We start from the raw sequence: 15441 nt of genomic DNA on the forward strand, positions 1-15441 counted from the left end.
GAGACACGGATATTTTGAATTCATGTCCCCCGTGGATTGTGTGTGATGGCTAGAGTATGTGGTTCTACATGTGAGTGTACCTGTCATCTCAACCGTCTGATAAGGGACTATTGCAAACAAATTCTGTAACGTCGCCATCTGTTAAATTATACAACAGCTACAATTTCACATGGCGCCTTTACAAATGTGTCTCTCACAAGGTATGTTAACGCTTCTATGGATGTAATTGAGTGAGTGGATGTTTGTGATGTTATTACAGTCTGCATTGTAATTGTTTCGGGTGTGGGGGAGATGTAGGTGGGTGTACATAGCATATACAGGTTTGTGGGGACTGCATTTCTACATATTCCATATATGTGTGTGGGCTCCTTCCCTAACTGAAGACCTATCACTTAGTAGACTGAACTATGGTTGTTACGGGCTTATACATTGAGCCATTGTTAATTGGTTTCTATCTAGTATGCAGGTGAGGTTGATACTTCCATACCTCCGGAAATACAGTGATATGTAAAGGAATGTTACAAAAAGACAGCTGTCTCGTGTATTTCTGTCACAGATATTTGCACTCACTGCAGTTGTGTTGGTGACTGAGCCTCTTTGGCATGGGTTGCCACCTTTTCAAATGGCCATAGTGGGACATTTGCAGGACACACATCGGTGTTTACAGGCTGACGCATACCCATGATCAGTACACAGGATAGAACATACTTTTATCCTGAATACATACTTATTCTTGTAGCACTTTAGCTACTTATCATTTTTCATGTAACGTTTACATTTTGTAGATACAGGCATAACTATTTAATGCAACTATTACATAATATATGGGACATGATTATGTCCTACAATCTCGGACATTTGCCCTTTTTAATATTTTTTGTCAGGACACAACTGCCCAGGGAGGGGCTGTCCCTCTTAAAGTGGGACAGGTGGTACCGTATGCCTACGGCCAGCTATGACCACACCTACTGTACCGATCTACCTCCGAGTTAGCACTAACAGACACACGATGCAAACACACACACACACATTACAGTCCCATGGAAATGCACACGGCACCCTCAGCACACACATACAGAGACTACAGCAATCACAAACACCATTGAACACAGTACCTACGAGGACCGCAACACTGGCAGCGATAACTAAATGTCCCTTAATATTGTGATAATATTACATGCGGTTCCAGTGTTCTGGTACTGTGTTCTTTCGGTCTTTAAGCCTCGTGATTACGCGTGTCGGTATGTGACACATTCCATAGTTGGCAGTATCCTATTTATTTCTACCTCCATGGTTGTGTACATGTCGTTGACCTAAATATATATTTGCAGATATAGGTGAATCCGTATATATCAACATATATCTCTCTATCTCCCTTTCTATCTCTATTTTATATATATATATATATATATATATATATATATATATATATATATAAATAAGAAAGAGAGAGAGAGTGAGAGGGAGAATACACCTTTCATTGTGTACATGCCTGTGTATACCGTTTCCTGGACTCCGCATGTTTGTGTTTGAACCTGTCACATTACACACCTGCCATTGGTACATCTTGGGTAGCTTAGTGTTAGGTGATTGTGTACATGATTGCATGTTCTACTCCTGGCAGTGGACGTTTTACCCTTCAGAGCAGGCACTATTAGTACAGGGGTGAATAATGCTAGTTTCACCTGTTCTGGACATCATTGACCGTGATCTGCATGATATTCAGAGAATCTTAGCCCTGTTTTGCGCATATCCGTATAGTCATGTTTAAACGATGCTTACCAGCACTGGGCAATGCATATTCCTGCTAACATGTGCTAAACCTGATCTGATGACCTGCAGCCACTATCCATTATTCGTGCCTTCGGGATTACGTAACGTCCCTTGCAGAACGTGGTACCGGGAACATGCACGACAGTCAGTGAATTTACCACTTGGGCATCTGGGATTTGTACACGTGTTATGGCATTTTGTATGTGGACTGTACTATGGCTGTTACTCCATACTGCAATCAAATGGGTAACTCAGTTAGTTTACATATGGATGAGACCTATTAATGGTATGTCCAAGTGATGTTTAATGGATGTGCTCCAGCATTGGGAATGTATGTCACAGTGAGCCACACACTATAATGTGCTACACCTTCACACAACCATAGGTGGAGCATGCTGGGGTGACAGATACCTGTCATGGGTACACCCCATGCTTTGCCACTACATCCATGATTACATTGTATGGAGCCCCTCATTAACACACCAGGGAATCCATGCAGAGTGTGTGGGGAACAGTGATTACACACATGGATCCCGCAATTGGCTCTGCTCCACTGAGGGTCAGTTGGTTACTCAATGTGGTGGTGACAGCAGACACTGTTTGCCTCAATTGATGAATGGCCTCTGACAATCTGGCGTGTATCTACAGATGTACCTAGGAACCTATACATACAGTACCAACATATGCTGATAGGTCCGTGTACTTTTCAGGTGTTGACATTCCTTGTTCCAATAGCTGTTGTGTGTGCAATGGTTGAGGGCTGCTTATGTAGGATTCACACAGTAGGCCACCTATACATTACAATTTACAGGTGGTTGTGTGTGTGTGCCATCCATTTTACTGTGTGTGCAGGTGGAGAGGTGTGTCAGTCAGTAGGGGCCTACACTGTCAGAGTATGTGATATATGTTCCCTCTTTGCCAAGGCGTAGGCATATTGGGCATGCCTCCGTCTGCCTACTGGGGCTGGCACAGGGTGTTCATGGTCTGAATCCCTCTGTGCCTGTGATGGCCTTGGCAATTGCGGTGGGCTGTGAGGGCCTTCACCATTATGTCCCTGCTGCAGCTGTTCCTGCAGGATCATATTATGTAGCATGGCACATACTATGAAGATGTGGGCACACATGCCTGGAGAGTACTACAAGGCTCCACCAGATATGTCCAAGCAACGGAACTGTGATTTCAGCATCTCGAACACATGCTCTATGATGATTCTGGTTTGTGCGTGTGCCTCATTATGGTGTTCTTGCATGAGTGTGTGTGCATTTCTGATAGGAGTCATCATCCACAGCTCCAGTGCATAGCCAGCATCCCCCACAAGGTGGCAATGAGAGATGTCCCCCCTGACAAATACCTGATACAGCTGTGAGGCATGCCAGATGTGGGAGTCATGGTACCTTCCAGGGCTGCCAGCACACACATCCATGATAATGCCCTGGGCATTGCACATGACCTGGCAGTTGATGGAGTGGTATCCCTTGCGGTTTATGTAGTGCCTACCATGCTCACCAGGAGGTGACTTGATATGTATGTGCGTGCAGTCTATCGCACCCAGTACCTCCGGGTAGTGTGCCACATGGTGGAAGAGACGCATATTGCTGGCCAACTCCTCCTGAGTTTGGGGGAAATATATATGCTCATTGGCATGTGGTAACATGGCATCCAGGAACTGGTGTAGTACCCTGGACGTGATGCCTGTGAGATCCCCATTATATCTCCAGTTGGCCTTTGAAAGGTACCTGTGGCTAGTATTTGCAAGCTTACACATACCTTTGTGTCCACTGGGATGGGTTCCCCTCTGTTGTTTCTGGATCTCAGGCGTGGCCGGCACAGCTCAACTATTTTCTGTAAGATGTCCCTGTCCACCCTGTAACGCTCTACTATCTCCAGATCATGTAGCCCCTGGTAGGTTACCCTTGGTCTGAACACTCTTCTCTTCCTCCAGAGCCTGCGGTGGTTGTCAGCATCATCCTCCACAACACCTTCAGTCACTAACACATGGTGATGAATCACAGCTATGGCAGCTCCCAACATGTACATTGTAAAAGTTCCCCGTCTGTTTACACCTATGGTGCAGTGTTTGGGAATACACAGGTGTGTGTGAGGTGCTTTCACACTTTATACTATTGTGCTATGAACACTGATGATGTCATAGGGTGTGTATGTACCATCGTAGCTACAGGGTATCTTATGTGTTTTACGACAGGAACTACTATTCTGGTGCCTTTGGTGTTGAATTACATTTGGCTGCCATGGATTACCTCTTGCCCTTCCCTTTACATTTCTTAACGTTTCACCTTCCATTTTCTGGCATGCATCCAGCAGCCTGCTTTCATTTATACTTTCCTAAACCTGGCTTATCTTGCGTAATGTGTTCTATGGCTGGTCTACTGCAGGTTTGCTTTGCTCTGCTATGACAGTTCTCTTTTCTTTGCAATCCGACACCTCCCCTATCCTGTTTTGCAGGTTTCTGCGAGCAGACTTGTCAGCTGCCGTCGATTGCCCGCTGTGAATTAATAGGTGCTAATTGCTCAGTTGTACTCCAATTACCCTACTGCGGCATTTCCTTATTTTCTTCCCCTGACCTTCCTGTTTGAGCTATGGTGCGCGGCGCGTGCATCCACTTACTGGGTTTTGGGCACATTTTCATTCCCGTACATATGCGCTTTCGGGCACCATATGTGCTCTCAGATAAATGATGCTATACCTACCTCGCCACCCCTGTCCTGCAGCTTTGCTTAGCAATGGCCAGGCCGGAATTGCATTGCTCCAATGTGCTTACAGCTACGGTGGCACACCCCACTGCTGATGTCATATATACCTCTAAACCACTCCTCGGTGTTGTAGCGCTGCACCGTATGGTACATCCTTAGTCCGGTGGGACGTTTGCGATTCACTATTACCTGCCTCATTTGCATGGCATTGACTACTAATTCCTAGTTACCGCGCCGATCACTGTCACAGACCCTTAGCAACCCTTGCAGCTTGGTTGTGGTGTACCATGCATACCATTGAGTATTATGGTGAAATCATGATTTGTATTACATTGCGATTTTATGACATTTGTATATATTTTCTTTGTGTTCCCGTTTGTGCACACATGCCCTGCGGTTGTACTTTGCGTTACTGTGGACATGACATTAAATGTTGTTTTTTAGGTGTTGTGCATCTTTTCTTATGCCATTGGCTGTATATTTAGCCATTGGCATATGTTAACTTTGTAATACATGAGTCTGGTCCACTTTCATAGCTCCGATGTTCTGTTTGGAAAAATGTAAGCCGTGTTTTTTGGTTTACATTTCTGTGGGCTTATGCTACGCCTGCACCACTTCATGAATCGCTATGTACCTTCATTTGCATGGTGTGGCACTGAGCATGGGGTGATTAGCATACCTAAGCCGAGGGCTGCGCAGATCTTGCGTACACCTGGTTGTGCACGTGGAATTGGATCGTACCTGAATCGCTCGGCGGCCATATTTGGCATTATACCGCCTACGTTACGCCTGCGCCTGGCACAAGCTTTGTGAATCCTGGGGAATATGTAAATAATAAAGAAATAAAAGAAGAAACTTGCAAATGTAAGTAGACCCACATGATTGGATGTGAAAATCAAGTCCAGGGAGAAATGCTGCAAATTAACATTTGTTGCAGCAATGAGATTATAAAAATATAAATAAAAAAAAAATATTTAAAAGAATGCTTTTTGAGTCATTCTAAAAAGTAAAAAATAAGGAAGAAGAGTGAAAACTTTGCAAAAGAAACACAGACAATCTGATTTCAGAAAAGCATTTGAAGCTGGTTTTCCTGATGTGGTAATAAGATACCTGAAGAAGTAATAGGAATCAGCAAAATCAACCTAGAATGCTTTTTTGAAGTCAGCTTGTCTGTGTTTCTTTTGCAAAGTTTTCATTCTTCTTCCTTTTTTTACTTTTTAAAGTGACTCAATAAAAAGCATTCTTTAAAAAAAACTTTTTCAATTTATATTTTTATTTTTTGCTTTTTAGTCTTTAAGAAATATTAATACTATTAATATTAATTATTAAATATTAAAATATTAATAAATATTAATTATCTTGCTAATGACAGAGGGACAATATTTTACTTAAAGACTAAAATATTGTCCCTCTGTCATAATTTTTAGTTTTTAAGTAAAATATTGTCCTTCTGTCATTAGTTTAGAATCGATTAGACATGTTTTTTTTATCCTGTAACAGTATACATCTAAATGCAGGCTAGTTGTGTTTCAATACACATTAAACTGTTAACTAGTAAGAGCAGGTAGGTAGCTATTTAAAAATGATGTTGGTAACTAATGAGAATAACTTTTGTCTACATTAAACCAATGTGCTGGCACTAGAGACCTGCAAAATCCTTTATTGTTTTTATCTATGTCTCGTCTATATATATTAATTGATGAAGCAGATGGTTAAGCCATTCAGCCGTGTGTTTTACAATGAGAGTTATGATTTCAATTAATTACAGATGACACAAAGATTTGCATCTAAGAAACTGATGGTGATATTGCTTGACCACTTTGTAAATATTCAGTCTTAATTCTTAGGGGAGACTGTGGCGAATGAAAACTCAAGTTTCACTTTAAAGGGTAAGCCTTAATCACTATATAATTCCCCTGGAGAATGGTACAAATTTTAACAAGTGGCAATGATTATGCGACTCATATTCTTCTGCTAGTCAACTAATAGGAAAGCAGTGGTATCAGTTTAGACACCCAGTACCATATACACTAGGAGGTATTACCAGAGAGTATAAAGAGCCTACTGCAACCTTCAAATACAGTTAAGGGTTCACCCCAATGACATCTCTACAACATTTTGCACTGATCACACCACACCAAGTACAGGAATGCCAGTGACATTGAATATGATTGTATGGCTACATTAAAGAGAGCAAATTTGTAAAATCTATTTTTCCCCCAATCAAGTACAAAATGTTTATACCAATGAAATGTGGTGTGCACACATACACACACGCATGTGTGTGTGCTTTCGCTTAAGGCTGCTCTTAGTGTTTGTGTGTGTGTTTGCATGTGTGTGTGTGTGTGTGTGTGTGTGTGTGTGTGTAGGAAATGATGTAGGGGAAATGCTCGCGTGCACGCTTACGTGTGTGTATGTGTTTATGTCTATGTTTGTGTGTGTGTGTGCGTACACGTCTGTATATCACTATGTTATTCTGTGTATGTGTTTTGTGTGTGTGTGTGTGTGTGTGTGTGTGTGTGTGTGTGTGTGTGTGTGTGTGTGTGTGTGTGTGTGTATACATCTGTACATTTGCCTGAAACCTAGACTTGCCAATTTCTGGATAGCTGCATTTTACAGGTGTCTGTAGTGAAGGTAGAAAAAGTCTACCTGTAAGAGACTGTCATATTTCTTAACTATAATTGTTTCACAGAATACAGGATGGTTATCATTTGTCCATCTTGTCAGAGTCAGACAGATAAGCATACCTCTCAACTCACAGAATATCCAGATTTTTGCCTCATATTTTCGTTTTGTTGCTCATAACATTTGTGGTCTTCTGGCAAATTACTGAGGATTGACTTCACTAACTAATGACATACAATTGACTTTTGGATTTTATATCCTTTAGAAAATGCATGCTAGCACACATCCTGTTATTCTAGCAACATTCTAAGTTTATAAGAGCAATATTTAAAATCTGTCCCTATTTTTGGGCATTTGTGCCTCCCATTATTTTAGACTTTGTCCAGATTTCTTGCTCTTAAGAGGTTGAGAAGTATGCAGGTAAGTCCTGATTTGGTGGTGAAACTGGTAGCCTTTGACTGAATACCAGAGAAAAACTATGAAACACCGTTGTCACTGAGTAAAACAATTTAAACAACTAAAATAGTATGACATCTAAGCCTTATTTTGATAAGAAATTTAAAAAAAAAGTTGAAAAAATGTTGTACTACTTGAGAATCTGGGTCACTATGCAAACTTACAAAAAATAAATTAGCAGTATGTGTTTCATTTCGGAAGCAAGCAGACAAGTGTCTGCAGCATATATCATGATACAACATAAGTAGAAGTTAGAATGTTCCTATAAAAAATACTTTTTATGACAATAAGGGCAGGGTATGAAAATGCAATGTACATTTCTCATGTCTATCATTTGAAGAGAACTGTACATTTTCTTGGTATCTCCACAAGTGGTGCAGGCGATCTGGAATCCCCTGAGTATCAGTTGCCATAAGCACAAGATGCAAAGAACAAGGCAGGAAACCACTGGATAAACACTTTATATAAGTAAAGCTTTCGGATACAATCCTTTCTCAATACAAAACAATGCATAGAACCAGCTCTTTATATATAGGTCCAAATATATCACATGACATGCAGCCAAAATCACATGATATGTCATCCAAATCACAAAAACATTTTAAAGAAACATTTTAAAAAAAACTTTTTTAAAAAACTTAATACAAAAACTTGAAATACTTTAATAAAACTTTAAAAAATATATTTAGATAAAACTTCAGGCTAAGAGAGATTAGCTCTACTTAATTTAACTAAAATAGGTTTGAGACTGACTTGGCTATTCAAGCCTGGTTTTGAATCACTCATAAGTTTCAAGATCCATTCATATTCTTTAATTTCTAAGTGATTATTTAGGTCCCCTCCCCTAGGTGTAGGTGTAACGTGGTCAATAATTCTAAACCTAAAAAATGCTGCTGACCAAATTCCTCTATATGTTTGAATAGTGCATTCCTGTCATAGCATCTCCTAATTTCTGACTTATGTTCAGTCATCCTGTCCTTAAGCCTGCGGGTAGTTTTGCCTACATAGAAAGCATTACATGCCTGGCAGGTAGCCAAGTAAACCACATGGGTAGTAATACATGTACCTGCTACTCTAAAACTAAATGTCCTACCATTGATAGGATGCACAAAAGTATCATTTTCTGTACTACAAATGTCATCACAACAAGAACAGTTGTGACATTTGTGAGTACCATATTTCACTATAGTAGATACAGGTGTAGTCCTCTCAAAGTCCTTGTAGCATAGTGAACTCTTAAGGGTCCTCATATTCTTATAAGAGAAATTGGGTTTAGGTCCCAATAAACTTCTTAGTTCATCTGATGCCATCAAGATGACCCAATTATCAGATATAATTTTTCTAACAGCGGTGTCCTTAAATTATATGTAGTTACATATCTAATAGGTGCTACAGATGTTTGTTTGCACCTAGAGTCAATACTAACAACATCCTCATACAAAACTGGTTTAAATAAAGTCCGCCTATCTTCCCTAATCTTAATGACCTGTTCATAAAGTAGAGATCTATCATATCCACTAAGCAAGAAATCATTAACCATCTCATTTAATTGTACTTCAAAGCAGTCATCATCGGTATTAAGCCTACTGAGTCTGCAGAATTGAGATTTAACAGTACTTCTAAATATGTGAGGTGCATGCATGCTTGTGGCATAAGTGTATCTACCTGAACAAACTTCTTTCCTAAAGATACTAGTTTGTAGTGTATCTCCAGCAAGATCTAACTTCAAATCCAAAAATGTAATAGAAGTTTCAGATACTGTCATCTTAAACTTTAGAAAAGTAGATGCAGAGTTTAGATATTCCAGAAAATTTTCAAGATCCTCATGGCTACCTTTCCAAAGTAGGAGGCAGTCATCTACAAAGCATTGAAAAAATGTGATATTACTTTTAAATGGGTTCCCATCACCAAACAAATGCGTTCTTTCTCACTGATAGAGTATCAGGTTGGCATAAGTATTGGCTACAGAGGTACCCATAGCCACCCCTGTAAGTTGTAAATATGTGGAGCCATTAAAAAGGAAGATGTTGTTTTCAATGTAACATCCATAAGGCTGCAGATAATTTCAACTTTGTTGGGATTATCACATGTATGTGTCCACAACAATTCTCTTAAAAGCTCCAGGCCTATATCATTAGGAATAACGGTGAAGAGTGATACAATGTCCAAAGAAACTAAAAGATACTTATTGTTAACTAAAGAAGCTTTTTCTTTATCCATCCATCCCCTTAATTTCTGTAATAAATCAAAGCTATCTTTAATGATAGAATCACATTTAGCCAGGTATGGAAGCAGTTGCCCATGTAGATAAATCGAGATGGGTTCTGTAACCCAACTCGCACCAGAGACAATAGGTCTCATAGGTGGATCTAGCTTAGATTTATGAATTTTGGGGAGACCATAGAGATGTGGTATAACTGGACAAGTAACAGTGAGATAATTAAATAACTCAAGATCTATATCACCACTCAATTGCAAATCATACACAACCATGTTTACATATGCAACACTTTTTTTCACATCCAAACTGGTAATGCATTTAAAAGCTTTAGTGTCTTGTAGTAACTTAAACATAGAATCCATATAATCAACTCGGTTCATAAGAACCACAGCACCTCCTTTATCAGCCTGTTTTATAATTATATCTTTACAGGACTGTAAGCTCTTCAAAGCCTTAAATTCACCATAATTTAAATTAAATCTTTTTTTCTTTCTGGTAGATGGATTAAATAACTGCCTGATATGAATTTCACAAATATCATGAAATGCTTTAACCACTGGAGTACTGGTGGGTACAAACGTACTACGTCATTTGTTACCCCCCCCCCCCCAGTAGCTTCAGAACCACCAAATAGCAGTTTTAAATTTAAAAGTCTGGAGAAGATTTTTAAATCAGTTAACGCTGATACTAAATTTTCTTCACGGCAAGGGATGAAATTCAGGCCCTTTGAAAACAATGAATAATGAGTGTCATCTAACTCTATCGCTGATAGATTCAACATGCCTCGGATAACTTGCGGCTCTGTTTCCCCAGTCCTAAAGGGCTCTCACTTTTTCTTTTATTAGACATACCTGACTGCAGCACCGGGGAACCTCTGTGCTGCAATATACGTTCCTTAACTGTCTCTGGGTGCTCTAACTGGAAGCGCTTATTAGAAAAGTTCGTAAAATTAAGTGTTGACTGCTGTGTTTTCTTCATAGACGCGTTCTGAACGCCATCAATCGATTGCGACGTAGCACTTCTTCCCTCAGTACTGGTTTCCATATTTACTTGACGTAACGACGTCTGGACCAAACTATTAGCTTCCAGGGAAAGGGGGCGTTCTTCTACGAGTGAGACAGACGAGCCAGCTGCATTAGGTGCAATTTGATGAAAATTATCTAAAGTATCAAGGGTATTTTTATTCAGTGTCTTAGGTTGGACATTAGTTTTAATAACAACATTCTCCTTAGGCCAAGAGAAGATATTACCCTTATTAAAATCGTTTATATCGCGCCACAGCTTTCACTTCTTGGTCGCTTCCATCCTTCCATCAAGTGTGTGTATTCTTTCCATCATACGCTGATAGTCATCCGACATGGCAGTAAACACAGGCATGTTAAGTAGAGTACTTTCAAGGGTAAAAATCTCCTTTTTAAGGTCCTCTTCGACTTTGGTGAAAAAGTCATTCATCAAACACATATAATCAATACTGAGTTTGATATTCAGCTGCTGCCATCTCTTTAACAAATCAGGGTAAGCGTTCCCATATGAGGGCATTTTTAAAATTCTGAGCCCCCTGGGAACAATACCCTTGTCGATGTATGCTAAAAAGCTAAAGCGCTGCCACTGCAGATGCTTAAAAGTATGTAATTTTCTTTCTAGCATTTGCAAAGTCTTAGTATATTCCACAGTACCTTCTGTATTTGAGGTTGTAGAGTCCATATTTGCAGAATTAAAGGGCTCAATATAGCCCAATAAGGGATTCTTCTCTATGTTAATAAGAGACTTAAGAGAGCTTGTTGGAGCTGCCATGATAGCTAGTAGGCTGCAAAGTAGACCTTAGCACAGTCTCCCAAAGGCAGGACAAGGAATTGAAGAAAATAAACGCCAGGAACCAAAATGCAAAGAACAAGGCAGGAAACCACTGGATAAACAAAAAATAAATTAGCAGTATGTGTTTCATTTCGGAAGCAAGCAGACAAGTGTCTGCAGCATATATCATGATACAACATAAGTAGAAGTTAGAATGTTCCTATAAAAAATAGTTTTTATGACAATAAGGGCAGGGTATGAAAATGCAATGTACATTTCTCATGTCTATCATTTGAAGAGAACTGTACATTTTCTTGGTATCTCCACAAGTGGTGCAGGCGATCTGGAATCCCCTGAGTATCAGTTGCCATAAGCACAAGATGCCAGTGACCCCCAAAGCTGACTCGTTTTCCACATAGGAAAACTACTGGAGCGATTTTGTAGATGTGCAGAGGCATCATACCTCTCAACTGTCCAGATTTTCCCAGAATGTCCAGATTTTTGTATCATATTTTCAGTCTGCTCCTCAAAACATTTTTAGTTTTCTGGTAAATCATTGAGGATTGAAGTCAGAAAATAATGACCGACATTTAAGACTACATACCCTTCAGAAAATTCATGTTAATGCAAAACCTGTTGTTCCATGGAGCTGGTATATGTAATCTGCACTTGTGCAATGTCTCCTAAACTAAGGACAGTTGTGAAAATGCAGTGAGGAACATTGGTGAGAGACTGAAATACTCGGTTACAGTCTTAAACAGAAGTAGAAATCTGGTACGTGCACAGCCAGTTAATCAGCAATGCACTGCATTTGTAGCAACTTCATCCATGGCAGTATATTGACATGGTATAGTCACATCAGAGAAGGGTGGTATCATTCAATAGGAGTCATAATGATGAACATCAGAAGGAATACTGTGTGTGCGTGTGTGTGTGTGTGTGTGTGTGTGGGAGGGGGGATGTTTGAGAGGGACATGCCATGAAGTGACATAAGCACTGAATTGCCTAATTAAAAGATCACTGAATAAAAATGATGATGTGCACAAGTAAAAAAAGAATACAGAACATAGAAACAGGACCATTAAGTAGAAAATGCATTAATATTAATTAACTTGACTGTCGCAATACTTAAAAAAACAAAATACAGCACAAAAAAAGTTACTGAAGACATTAGAAACATTTGTAGATCATCGTATACAAGTAACATGGAGTAAACAGTTGATAGAAAACGGAACACACAGGATAACAGTGACTATACCAACTTTCAAAACAGAAATGCATAAGGGGGAAGACACATTTAGAAAGTGTGTGTGTGTGTGTGTGTGTGTGTGTGTGTGTGTGTGTGTGTGTGTGTGTGTGTGTGTGTGCGAATGCGATCAGATGGGCAGGGGGTTGTGTGTGTGTGTGTGTGTGTGTGTGTGTGTGTGTGTGTGTGTGTGTGTGTGTGTGTGTGTGTGTGTGTGAATGCGATCGGATGGGCAGGGGGCTGTGTGTATGTGTGTGTGTGTGTGTGTGTGTGTGTGTGTGTGTGTGTGTGTGTGTGTGTGTGTGTGTGTGTGTGTGTCTATTGTCTTGCTAATGACAAAGGGACAATATTTTACTTAAAGACTAAAATATTGTCTCTCTGTCATTATTACTGCTTTTTATTGAAATTGGTTACAGCGAGACAGAACGACAGAGGGACGGAGAGATAGAACCACAAAGTCAATTTCAATAAAAAGCATTCTAATAAATGAAGAAAGAAGAAACATCACACTTCCACATTTGTGAGGGTAAAAGTTAGGCTTTAATGATTCTGATTCTGTATAAGCCCAGTGTTTGCACTAGGTGGGCTCTCCATACAGTGGCAGTTAGCAGTGCCCTGTATAGACGCAAATACTTTCAAGTTAAAATGTCCCTTAGAATAACTATATCTGCAACCTTCCCCAGACTTCTGCTGCTGTAGGAGCATCTGAGCAGCATCACATTGTTGGATAGCTGTAGTTCATACTTCGTCCATGTGCTATCATCCCAGTCCAGTCAAATGTATCCACTCTTCTCCCTTGTTAAACCCACAGTAAAACAACATGGATAGGTAGTTTCCTACTATCTCTGTTGCCAGCCTGCTGGACATGGGCATCCTGAGGCAATGTAGCAATTGTCTAATGTATACTGACAACCACATAATCCTGAAACAAACAAATAAAGTATGTGACATGTAATTTAGCTATGAAAACTGAGGCATGATTCTCACATACTGACAAATCAAATGACAAACAGGTTCCCAGCACATGCACATCATTTCCCTCACTAAATAAGGTCTCGGCACATAAATACCTCAAATTAAATGTGAAGAAGTGCATAATAATACCCTTTGGGAAATCAAATATCCCTGCAAATTACAACATTGATAGCACTCCCTAAGAGTGGACCCAGTGGCGAGATTTCCAGGTAGTCAGATGGACAGTAATCTGAACTTTGACCACCATGTGTCCACAGTGGTGAATAAATCCTTCTATGTGGCTCAGCTTATAAGTAAGGGCATGGCATCCAGATCTAAGGATGTCATAGTACCACTGTACTTAGCCCTCATCAGACCAGTAATCGAGAGCAATGCACCCTTTGCATGTACCTCAACAGGCACATGCAACAGTTGGAGCATCCTCAGGTTTATCACCACAAAAATACAGGGTATGACCAACATGTCATATGCAGACTGATTAAAAGCCCTATCACTGTTTTCAGTTTCCTACCGATTACTGAGGGGTGATCTATACATGACCTATAAGGCAGTCTCTGACCCAGCCCAGCTGAAAATGTTGCATATTCGTAAAACTAAATGCACGATGGTTACCCACTCCAAGGATCGAAACCTGATCTCTGACATGAATAGATCATGCTGGAGAGACAGATATGCGTCCCAGAGATCGCACGTCATTTGGAATAGGCTTCCTATTCATGTGAAGCAGAGTCCTTCTCTCATCATCTTCAAGCACAGTGAGGACCAATGAATGGGAAATTGCATATTCCCTCCTAAGGGGTACCCATGTCCCTTATGGACTGAGGCAGTCTGTAAAACTTGTCAAACCCCACTTGCTGACCCTTGTTATCTTTCCTTTAGAGATAGAAAATTGTGTAAAATCTGGGTAAAGCTGCCTAGGCTTGTAAGGGCTCTTGCGCCATTAGCCTACTAATCTCCTATGAACCTATGAAAAGTTTGCTCATTCCTGGAAAAAAATTAAGAAACCAATCACAACTGATAAACGTATTAAAAATGCATTTTAATCCTAAACCTGTTTCCTAAGCATAATGAGGTATTAGAGAAAAATACATTTCAGTGTCATGCTAGGAAGCACACCTAAGTCAATAATTATTTGACTTTGCTGAGAAAATTAGCCTAAGACTGTAATTATGGAGATATATTATGGTAGAAGCTGAAACAGGATTTTAATCTGAAAATTTACCACCCTCACACCAAATAAGTAACCCCCCCCCCCCCAATATGTACACTGGTCAGAGATCAGTACTTACATTAATTAGCTTTCCTTTGAGCAGCATGTCTCAGCTCTGGTTAGAAAACCACATGACTAAGCACAATTAAACTTTCTGCTATTTCCCCTAGGTCCAAAGATGTCACAGTTACCTTTTATTCTCCATATTCAAGCTATCACTAAATACAGTGCCCTACTTGGCATGTATGTCTCTAAACTCTATGCTAAGTTGAAAGACCTCAAAGATCTCTTACCAGGAAACTCATATGCCTCCCTCCACTCTTGTATTGACTTCTTTGGAGAGATCTTTGCTTAACTTTCTGAGCTATGAATAACTGCGCTATTTAACTTCATTCACCTTCATAGACCCACAGCAAACACATGCAATAAA

General features: G+C 39.9%; 1 protein-coding gene across 1 annotated transcript in view; it reads left to right on the forward strand.

Annotated features, from left to right (window-relative positions):
* The window catches only part of LOC122817077 (E3 ubiquitin-protein ligase RNF182-like), a 156038-nt gene that overhangs the window by 47156 nt on the left and 93441 nt on the right, over positions 1 to 15441 (forward strand). The gene's annotated exons all lie outside the window — the stretch shown is intronic.

This window comes from Protopterus annectens, chromosome 12.part0 (assembly GCF_019279795.1).
Source record: "Protopterus annectens isolate FY-2018-M chromosome 12.part0, PAN1.0, whole genome shotgun sequence".
NCBI classification, from domain to species: domain Eukaryota; kingdom Metazoa; phylum Chordata; order Ceratodontiformes; family Protopteridae; genus Protopterus; species Protopterus annectens.